Raw genomic sequence first — 12,067 nt, forward strand, 5'->3', positions numbered from 1 at the left:
GACACCAGCCTGGCCCGGGGCCTGGCTCGTTCCAGCCTGACTTGTTGCCACAGCGTCTCAGCAACCCCTCCCCTCCCCTTATGGGCACCTGCTTCCAGGCGCCTGCAGATGCTTACTGTGTATATGCAATATTATGTGCAGGCATATGAGGTATTTGTGTAGTACCCTCACCTGGATGGTGCGGACCATCTCCCCCGCCGGGGGTGCCTCTTTCAAGCAAAGTGACCTTGGACGACATGATATTCTTTCTTACAGAAGGTGGAGGAGGGCTCGGGCTGCCAGGCCAGCACACACACCTGCCCTCCTCGTGGCAGGGCCACTGGAAGGTCTGTTCGTGCCGAGAAGCCCTACAGTCAGCACCCCGTGGGCACATGTGGGCCGCGTGCCGGCCCGTGTGGCCTGAGGGGAGGGAGCAGCTGGAGAAGGCTACACGCTGTACCATCCGCACTGCGTGATGTGGGGGACAGCGCATGTAGTGTGACGGCGAGAAGGTCAGCGGTTGCCGGGCGTTTGGGGGGAGGGAGGAAGGAACGGGTGGGGCAGAGGGGATCTTCGGGCCGGGCGATTCTTCTGTAGGAAACGGTAGTGGGGGAAACACGAGGACAGCAGCCTGAACAGCGGGCTGACCGGGGCAGCACCGCGGACAGGGTGCAGGCTCAGAGAACCTACTAGGGGTGGACCTTACTGTGAACTCCGGACTTTACTCAGCCGTAATCCGCTCACATTGGCTCATCGTTCGCAACAAACGTGGCACACGGGTGTGAGCCGTTTATAGTGCACAGACTGTCCCATCCCCGTGCTCCACGCCCAAAGCCACCAGAATGTTGTGCGTCAACTGTACTTCAATAAATTAAAAAACAAAATCTATTTATTAAAAGAATTCTTTGTGCTGTACAGAAAAGCAAAAGCAGCACCACGGACAGCAGTTGGGTGGGCCGGGAGAACCCTGTACACAAGGCCTGTTGTCCTTTGGGTTCACATGGCTCGGCCCCTTTCTGGCAAGGAAGAGGCAGCCCATGCACAGCAAAATAGTTTTATGCAAGAGTTTACCGATTAAGAAAGTATCTGGACCATCATCCCATGATCTCTCGTGTCTTAAAGCCACGGACAGTGTCCACTTCTATAACCTGAGTACCTGGCACCAAGCAGGAGTGCCCCATAGAGAAGATTGGATTCATCCATAATGTGGTCCGTGGAATTCCAAGATGGTCCAGATTTTGATATGAAATTTGTATATATACTGACCAATTTTTTTTTCTTTTTTTCCACCCTCTCATCTCTGTCCTATCTCACATAAGATGCATTAATGCTGATTTACCATATCTCAGTATTTAATTTGCAAGATATCAAAAATTGAGCATTAGTTATCAAGAAGAGAGATGACACCATCCAAAGACATTTAAAGTGATGTATTGGACTTTGTACCCTCTTTTGGAAAGAGGGTTGGCGTATTTTCAGTTGTATGTGGGATAATTTCACTATGGTAGGTGGAAGGTAATGTTGCTCTTGTGTTTTGTTTGGAAACTAAAGGTGGTTCAAAGAGGCATGTTTGGTTGACAAGGAGTGGATTGTGGTGGTTTTGGTCTATGTCAATTTAGCTAAGAAGTAACTAAATTTCTTAGGATCCTTTCCCTGAGTGGCCCCAGATTATGGTTGGTCATAAGAGAAATTTTACACAATTTTTGGAAAGCAAAAACGCTGAAGCAGCAGTTTTTATGTCTGGATTCTGGACATTAATGGACATTAATAATGGACATTATCAGATGTGTGATTAATGGACATACTGGACATTATCAGATGTGTGATTGGCAAACGTTTGCTCACTTTCGTGGGTTGGCTTTTCACTGTTGCTGGTGTCCTTTAATGCCAAAAAATCCTTAAATTCTCATCCAGTCCAATTCATCTATTTTTTCTTTTCTTGCCTGTGCTTTTGGTGTCACATCCAAGAAATTCTGACACTGCAAAACTTTCCCAGTGTTTTCTTCTCAGCGTTTTGTAGTTTTAGGTCTTACCCTTATGTCTTTGGTCCATTTTCAGTTAGTTTTTGTAGATGATGTTAGATAAGATTCCAACTGCATTTTCTTCCATGTGGATATCCAGTTTTCCCAGAACCATTTATTGAAAATATTGAAAATATTTTCCCCATTGAATGCTCCTGGCACCCTTGCCCCAAATCACTTAACCTTATATGTGAGGGTTTATTTCTGGACTCTCTACTCTGTTCTATTGGTTTATATGTTTGTCTTCATATCAGTAGCACACTGTTTTGATTACTATAGCTTTGTAGTAAGTTTTGAAATCAGAAAGTGTTGAGTCCTCAAACTTTGTTCTCATTTTTCAAGATTGTTTTGGCTATTAGGGTTCCTTGAGATTCCATATAAATTATGGGATGGGTCTTTCTATTTCTGCAGAAAACATCATTGGGATTTTGATAGGAATTGCACTGAGTCTGTAGATCGCTTAGGGAAGTATTGACACCTGTACAACCTTAGACCTCCCAGTTCATGACCATGGGTGTGCTTCCATTTTTCTGTGTCTTCCTTCCTTTGGCAATGGTGTGTAGTCTTCATTGCACAAGACTTCCACCTCCTTGGGTGGGTTTGTTCTTAGTATTTTATTCTTTTTGATGCTATTGCAAATGGAATTGTGTTCTTAATTCCTTTTTACATTGTTCATTGTTAGTGTGTAGAAATGCAGCTGGTTTTTGTGTACTGAATTTGTATACTGCTACTTGCTGAATTCATTTATTAGCTCTAACAGTGTGTGTGTGTGTGTGTGTGTGTGTGTGTGTGTGAAATCTATAGGGTTTTCTGCACATAAGACCTTATCATCTGTGTGAACAGAGATAATTTTACTTCTTCTTTTCCAATTTGGATTATTTTTGTTTCGCTTTCATGCCTAATTTCTCTGGTCAGAACTTCCGGTGTTATGTTGAATAGAAGTGGTGAAAATGAACATCCTTTCCTTGTTCCTGATTTTAGAGGAAAACTTTCAGTCTTTCACCACTGAGTATTATGTTTGTTGTGGATTTTTCATATGTGGCTTTTGATATGTTGAGGTAGTTTCCTTGTTTCCCTGGTTTGTTGAATGGATTTACAAATCATATACGTGTGTTGAATTTTGTCCAGTCCTTTTTCTGCATCAATTGAGATGATCGTGTGTTTTTCTTACCTTAATTATATTAATGTGGTATATTACACTGATCAATTAAAAGTTTTTTAAATGTTTATTTATTTTTGAGAGAGAGAGAGAGACAGAGCATGAGCAAGGAGGGTCAGAGAGAGAGGGAGACACAGAATCTGAAGCAGACTTCAGGCTCTGAGCTGTCAACACAGAGCCCAACGTGGGGCTCAAACCCACAAACCAGGAGATCATGGCCTGAGCTGAAGTCAGATGCTTAATGGACTGAGCCACCTAGCATCCCAAAATTGATCAATTTTTGTATGTTGAAACATCCTTACATTGCAGGAATATATCCCATTTGGTCATAGTATATAATCCTTTTAATATGTTGCTGTATTCGACTTGCTAGTATTTTGTTGAGGGTTTTGCATCAGTGTTCATAAGGGATATTGGTCTGTGGCTTTCTTTAGTGTCTTTGGCTTTGGTGTAAGGGTGATGCTGGCCTCATAGAATGAACTAGGAAGTGCTCCTTCCACTTCAATATTTTTGAAAAGTTTGACATTGGTATTTGTTCCTCTTTGAATGTTTGGTAGAATTCACTAGCAAAACCAATAGGTCCAGAGCTTTTATTTGTCAGGATATTTTTGATTAACAGATTCAATTTCCTTACTAGTTATAGCTCTGTTCAGATTTTTTATTTCTTGATTATTTAGTCTTGGTAGGTTGAACTTTTAGGAATTCATCCATTTCATGAAGGTTATCCAATTTGTTGGTATATTGCTGTTCATAGCATTCTCTTACTATCATTTTCATTGTTTTTTTTTTTAATTTTAATCATTCCTAGTGTGTTCTTTTTTCTTTTTTCTTTTTAAGAAGGCTTCACATCCAGTGCAGAGCACAATGCAGGGCTTGACCTCATGACCCTGAGATCAAGACATGAGCTGAGATCAAGAGTCAGATGCTTGACCAACTCAGCCACCCAGGTGTCTCATCCCTAAGTATGGTCTAGTTTTCCTTGTGATTTATACTTTGATCCATTGGTTGCTTAAGAGTGTGTTGTTTAAGTTACAAAAATTTGTGTGTTTTTCACTTTTACTGTTGTCATTTATTTCTAACTTCATCCCCCTGTGGTCAGAGAAGATACCTTGTATGAAATCTATCTCTTAAAATCTATTGGTACTTAATCCGTGTCTTAAATTATGGTCCCTCCTGGAGGATGCCCAGGTGCATTTGAGAAGAAGGTGTGTGTTGTTGTTGTTGGGTGGGGTGCTCTGCATGTGTGTCTGTGTGTGTCAGATCTGCTTGGTTCATTGTGTTGTTCAAGTCCTGTTTCCTTACTTATCTTCTGTCTGGTTGTTCTGTCCATTATTGGGGATGCGGTATCGAAGCCTCTGTTATTGTAGAACTATCTTTCTTTGACTTCAATTCCATGCAATTTGCTTCATATATTTTGTTGCTCTGTCATTGGAGGTGTAAATGTTCATAACTGTTATATCGTCTTGTTGTATTGAATCTTTTATTGATATATAATGTTTTTCTTTGTCTCATAAACTTTTTTTGACTTAAAGTCTATGTTATCTGATATAAGTACAGTCAATCCTGTTCTCTTCTGGCTATTATTTCCATAAAACATTTTTTAAAAAAATTTATTTATTTGATGGGGGAGGGGAAGAGAGAGAGAGGGAGAGAGAGAGAGAAACCCAAGTGGGCTCTGCACTGTCAGCAAGGAGCCTGATGTGGGGCTCAATCTCACAAACTGAGATCATGACCTGAACTGAAATCAAGAGTAGGATGCTTAACCAATTGAGCCACCCAGGCACCCCACATAAAGTTTTTTCAATCTTTCACTTTCAATATTTGTTTTGTCGATACTACCCAAAGCAATGTACATATTCAATGCAATCCCTATCAAAATAACACCAGCATTCTTCACAGAGCTAGAAAAAATAATCCTAAAATTTGTATGGAACCAGAAAAGACCCCAAATAACCTAAGCAATCTTGAAAAAGAAAACCAAAGCAAGAGGCATCACAATCCTGGGCTTCAAGCTATACTACAAAGCTGTAATCATCAAGACAGTATGGTACTGGCACGAAAACAGACACTCAGATCAATGGAACAGAATAGAGAACCCAGAAATGGACCCACAAACATATGGCCAACTAATCTTTGACAAAGCAGGAAAGAATAGATGAACACAACAGATGAACACAAGGGAAGATGAACACAAGGAAGGGAAGCAAAAATAATATAAAAACAGGGAGGGGGACAAAACATGAGAAACTCTTAAATATGGAGAACAGAGGGTTACTGAAGGGGTTATGGGAGGGGGGATGGGCTAAATGGGGAAGGGGCATCAAGGAATCTACTCCTGAAATCATTATTGCAGCATATGCTAACTAATTTGGATGTAAATTAAAAAAATAAAATTAAAAAATTATTTCTTTCTGTGAGTCTAAAGTGAGTCTCTTGAAAAATAACAAGCATATAGTTGGATCATGTGTTTTTTATCCATTCTGCCAATCTCTGTATTTTGATTGTATTTTCACTTAAAGTAATTACTGATGAGGAGGAACTTCTGTCTTTTTTTCTATTTGTTTTCTACATGCCTTACAGCTTTTTTTTGGTCCTGATTCCCTGCATTACTGTTATCTTTTGTGTTTAGTTTATTTTTTGTAGTGAAATATTTTTAAGTTATTTTCTTACTATCTTTTTTTTGTTTTTTTTTCTAATTATACTTTATACTTTTATTTTTTATTTATTTATTTTTCAATATATGAAATTTATTGTCAAATTGGTTTCCATACAACACCCAGTGCTCATCCCAAAAGGTGCCCTCCTCAATACCCATCCCCTACCCTCCCCTCCCTCCCACCCCCCCATCAACCCTCAGTTTGTTCTCAGTTTTTAAGAGTCTCTTATGCTTTGGCTCTCTCCCACTCTAACCTCTTTTTTTTTTCCTTCCCCTCCCCCATGGGTTTCTGTTAAGTTTCTCAGGATCCACATAAGAGTGAAACCATATGGTATCTGTCTTTCTCTGTATGGCTTATTTCACTTAGCATCACGCTCTCCAGTTCCATCCACGTTGCTACAAAGGTTCATATTTCATTCTTTATCATTGCCATGTAGTACTCCATTGTGTATATAAACCACAATTTCTTTATCCATTCATCAGTTGATGGACATTTAGGCTCTTTCCATAATTTGGCTATTGTTGAGAGTGCTGCTATAAACATTGGGGTACAAGTGCCCCTATGCATCAGTACTCCTGTATCCCTTGGGTAAATTCCTAGCAGTGCTATTGCTGGGTCATAGGGTAGGTCTATTTTTAATTTTCTGAGGAACCTCCACACTGTTTTCCAGAGTGGCTGCACCAATTTGCATTCCCACCAACAGTGCAAGAGAGTTCCCGTTTCTCCACATCCTCTCCAGCATCTATAGTCTCCTGATTTGTTCATTTTGGCCACTCTGACTGGCGTGAGGTGATATCTGAGTGTGGTTTTGATTTGTATTTCCCTGATAAGGAGCGACGTTGAGCATCTTTTCATGTGCCTGTTGCCATCCAGATGTCTTCTTTAGAGAAGTGTCTATTCATGTTTTCTGCCCATTTCTTCACTGGGTTATTTGTTTTTTGAGTGTGGAGTTTGGTGAGTTCTTTATAGATTTTGGATACTAGCCCTTTGTCCGATATGTCATTTGCAAATATCTTTTCCCATTCCGTTGGTTGTCTTTTAGTTTTGTTGGTTGTTTCCTTTGCTGTGCAGAAGCTTTTTATCTTCATAAGGTCCCAGTAGTTCATTTTTGCTTTTAACTCCCTTGCCTTTGGGGATGTGTCGAGTAAGAGATTGCTACACCTGAGGTCAGAGAGGTCTTTTCCTGCTTTCTCCTCTAGGGTTTTGATGGTTTCCTGTCTCACATTCAGGTCCTTTATCCATTTTGAGTTTATTTTTGTGAATGGTGTGAGAAAGTGGTCTAGTTTCAACCTTTTGCATGTTGCTGTCCAGTTCTCCCAGCACCATTTGTTAAAGAGACTGTCTTTTTTTCCATTGGATATTCTTTCCTGCTTTGTCAAAGATGAGTTGGCCATACGTTTGTGGGTCTAGTTCTGGGGTTTCTATTCTATTCCATTGGTCTGTGTGTCTGTTTTTGTGCCAATACCATGCTGTCTTGATGATGACAGCTTTGTAGTAGAGGTTAAAGTCTGGGATTGTGATGCCTCCCGCTTTGGTCTTCTTCTTCAAAATTACTTTGGCTATTCGGGGCCTTTTGTGGTTCCATGTGAATTTTAGGATTGCTTGTTCTAGTTTCGAGAAGAATGCTGGTGCAATTTTGATTGGGATTGCATTGAATGTGTAGATAGCTTTGGGTAGTATTGACATTTTGACAATATTTATTCTTCCAATCCATGAGCAGGGAATGTCTTTCCATTTCTTTATATCTTCTTCAATTTCCTTCATAAGCTTTCTATAATTTTCAGCATACAGATCTTTTACATCTTTGGTTAGATTTATCCCTAGGTATTTTATGCTTCTTGGTGCAATTGTGAATGGGATCAGTTTCTTTATTTGTCTTTCTGATGCTTCATTGTTAGTGTATAAGAATGCAACTGATTTCTGTACATTGATTTTGTATCCTGCAACTTTGCTGAATTCATGTATCAGTTCTAGCAGACTTTTGGTGGAGTCTATCGGATTTTCCATGTATAATATCATGTCATCTGCAAAAAGCGAAAGCTTGACTTCATCTTTGCCAATTTTGATGCCTTTGATTTCCTTTTGTTGTCTGATTGCTGATGCTAGAACTTCCAACACTATGTTAAATAACAGCGGTGAGAGTGGGCATCCCTGTCGTGTTCCTGATCTCAGGGATAAAACTCTCAGTTTTTCCCCATTGAGGATGATGTTAGCTGTGGGCTTTTCATAAATGGCTTTTATGATGTTTAATTATGTTCCTTCTATCCCGACTTTCTTAAGGGTTTTTATTAAGAAAGGTGCTGGATTTTGTCAAAGGCCTTTTCTGCATCAATTGACAGGATCATATGGTTATCTTTTATTAATGTGATGTATCACGTTGATTGATTTGCAAATGTTGAGCCAGCCCTGCATCCCAGGAATGAATCCCACTTGATCATGGTGAATAATTCTTTTTATATGCTGTTGAATTCGATTTGCTAGTATCTTATTGAGAATTTTTGCATCCATATTCATCAGGGATATTGGCCTGTAGTTCTCTTGTTTTACTGGGTCTCTGTCTGGTTTAGGAATCAAAGTAATACTGGCTTCATAGAATGAGTCTGGAAGTTTTCCTTCCCTTTCTATTTCTTGGAATAGCTTGAGAAGGATAGGTATTATCTCTGCTTTAAACGTCTGGTAGAACTCCCCTGGGAAGCCGTCTGGTCCTGGACTCTTATTTGTTGGGAGGTTTTTGATAACCGATTCAATTTCTTCGCTGGCTATGGATCTGTTCAAGCTTTCTATTTCCTCCTGATTGAGTTTTGGAAGTGTGTGGGTGTTTAGGAATTTGTCCATTTCTTCCAGGTTGTCCAACTTATTGACATATAATTTTTCATAGTATTCCCTGATAATTGTTTGTATCTCTGAGGGATTGGTTGTAATAATTCCATTTTCATTCATGATTTTATCTATTTGGGTCATCTCCCTTTTCTTTTTGAGAAGCCTGGCTAGAGGTTTGTCAATTTTGTTTATTTTTTTCAAAAAACCAACTCTTGGTTTCGTTGATCTGCTCTACAGTTTTTTTAGATTCTATATTTTTTATTTCTTCTCTGATTTTTATTATTTCTCTTCTTCTGCTGGGTTTAGGCTGCCTTTGCTGTTCTGCTTCTATTTCCTTTAGGTGTGCTGTTAGATTTTGTATTTGGGATTTTTCTTGTTTCTTGAGATAGACCTGGATTGCAACGTATTTTCCTCTCAGGACTGCCTTCGCTGCGTCCCAAAGCGTTTGGATTGTTGTATTTTCATTTTCGTTTGTTTCCATATATTTTTTAATTTCTTCTCTAATTGCCTGGTTGACCCACTCATTCGTTAGTAGGGTGTTCTTTAACCTCCATGCTTTTGGAGGTTTTCCAGACTTTTTCCTGTGGTTGATTTCAAGCTTCATAGCATTGTGGTCTGAAAGTATGCATGGTATAATTTCAATTCTTGTATACTTATGAAGGGCCGTTTTGTGACCCAGTATATGATCTATCTTGGAGAATGTTCCATGTGCACTCGAGAAGAAAGTATATTCTGTTGCTTTGGGATGCAGAGTTCTAAATATATCTGTCAAGTCCATCTGATCCAATGTGTCATTCAGGGCCCTTGTTTCTTTATTGAGCGTGTGTCTAGATGATCTATCCATTTCTGTAAGTGGAGTGTTAAAGTCCCCTGCAATTACCACATTCTTATCAATAAGGTTGCTTATGTTTATGAGTAATTGTTTTATATATTTGGGGGCTCGGGTATTTGGCGCATAGACATTTATAATTGTTAGCTCTTCCTGATGGATAGACCCTGTAATTATTATATAATGCCCTTCTTCATCTCTTGTTACAGCCTTTAATTTAAAGTCTAGTTTGTCTGATGTAAGTATGGCTACTCCAGCTTTCTTTTGGCTTCCAGTAGCATGATAAATAGTTCTCCATCCCCTCACTCTCAATCTAAAGGTGTCCTCAGATCTAAAATGAGTCTCTTGTAGACAGCAAATAGATGGGTCTTGTTTTTTTTTTTATCCATTCTGATACCCTATGTCTTTTGGTTGGCACATTTAATCCATTTACATTAAGTGTTATTATAGAAAGATATGGGTTTAGAGTCATTGTGATGTCTGTATGTTTTATGCTTGTAGCGATGTCTCTGGTACTTTGTCTCACAGGATCCCCCTTAGGATCTCTTGTAGGGCTGGTTTCGTGGTGACAAATTCCTTCAGTTTTTGTTTATTTGGGAAGACCTTTATCTCTCCTTCTATTCTAAATGACAGACTTGCTGGATAAAGGATTCTCGGCTGCATATTTTTTCTGTTCAGCACATTGTAGATCTCGTGCCAATCCTTTCTGGCCTGCCAAGTTTCAAAAGAGAGATCAGTCACGAGTCTTATAGGTCTCCCTTTATATGTGAGGGCCCATTTATCCCTTGCTGCTTTCAGAATTTTCTCTTTATCCTTGTATTTTGCCAGTTTCACTATGATATGTCGTGCAGAAGATCGATTCAAGTTACGTCTGAAGGGAGTTCTCTGTGCCTCTTGGATTTCAATGCCTTTTTCCTTCCCCAGTTCGGGAAGTTCTCAGCTATTATTTCTTCAAGTACACCTTCAGCACCTTTCCCTCTCTCTTCCTCCTCTGGGATACCAATTATGCGTATATTATTTCTTTTTAGTGTATCACTTAGTTCTCTAATTTTCCCCTCATAGTCCTGGAATTTTTTATCTCTCTTTTTCTCAGCTTCCTCTTTTTCCATAACCTTATCTTCTAGTTCACCTATTCTCTCCTCTGCCTCTTCAATCCGAGCTCTTATTATCTTTTATGCATGCTCTATACCTACATTCTTTGTGGCTACAGGGGATCATGTTCAACATCCTAAGGTTATAATGCTCTAATCTGAATTTATACCAGCTTCACTCTATCTCCCACCTTTATCAGTTGTTAATGTCATAAAACTACATCAAATATAACCACCAAAACATAACCTAATAATTCTTTTGAATATATTAGTCTCTTTTTCCTGTTTTATTGAGATATAATTGACAAATAACATTGTATTAGTTCAGGTGTCATTAGTCTCTTAAATCATGTAGGAAACAACACGTGGAGTAAAAACCAAAATTACAGCAACACTAACTTTTATTTCTTTATTTTTATTTATTTTTATGAGACAGAGAGAGAGAGAGAGAGAGAGAGAGAGAGAGAGAGACAGAGCATGAGCAGGGGAGGGGCAGAGAGAGAGGGAGACAGTTTCCAAAGCAGGCCTCAGGCTCCGAGCTGTCAGCACAGATCCTGAAGTGGGGCTCCAACCCACGAACTGTGAGATCATGACTTGAGCCGAAGTCGGATGCACAACCGACTGAGCCACCCAGGCACCCCAATAACACTAACTTTTAGACTAAATAAAATATGTTAGTTTCTTGAATCATGTAGAAAACAACACATAAGTTTACAAACCATCATTACAAAGGTAGTAACGTTTGTAATTGCCCACGTGTTTAGCGTTATGAAGATCTTCATTTCTTTACTTGGCTTTGAGCTTCTGTCCAGTGTGTTTTCACTGAACCCTGTAGGTGACCCTTGAACATTTGCTGCAGAGCAGGACCAGTGGCAATGATCCTTCTCAGCTTTTGTTTCTCTGAGAATGTCTTAACTTCTTCCTCACTCTTGAAGGACAGGCTGGCCAGATAAAAGATTCTTGGCCAGCTCTTTTTTTTCTTTGAGCACTTTGAATATATCAGCCTACTGCCTTCTGGCCTCCAAAGGTTTTGATGAAAAACCTGCTTAAGATTTTTTTGAGGAGCACTTGTGTGTGATGAGTCACTTCTTTCTCACTACTTTCAAGATTCTCTGTTTATCTTTGGCTTTTGAAATTTGATTATAATGTGTCTCTCAGCATGAGTTTCTTTCAGTTCATTTTGCTTGGAGTTAATTGAACTTTTTGGACGTTTATATTCATGTATTTCATCAACTCTCAGAAGTTTTTAGCCCTTATTTCTTCAAATAGTCTCTTTGCTTTTTTCTATCTTCTTTTTCTGGGACTCCCACAATGTGTATGTTGATTCACTCCCACAGGTCACTAAGGCTCTGTTCACTTTTCTTCAATCTTCTTTCTTTCTATTCCTAAGACTTTCTTTCTATTCCTAAGAACATTTCAATTGTCCCATCTTCTAGTTCGTTGACTCTTTCTTCTCAAAGAATCATTGCTAAAATCTGCTTTGAGTCTTCCTAGTGAAGTTTTCATTTCAA

Source organism: Panthera tigris, chromosome B3, assembly GCF_018350195.1.
Source record: "Panthera tigris isolate Pti1 chromosome B3, P.tigris_Pti1_mat1.1, whole genome shotgun sequence".
Taxonomy (NCBI): Eukaryota; Metazoa; Chordata; class Mammalia; order Carnivora; family Felidae; genus Panthera; species Panthera tigris.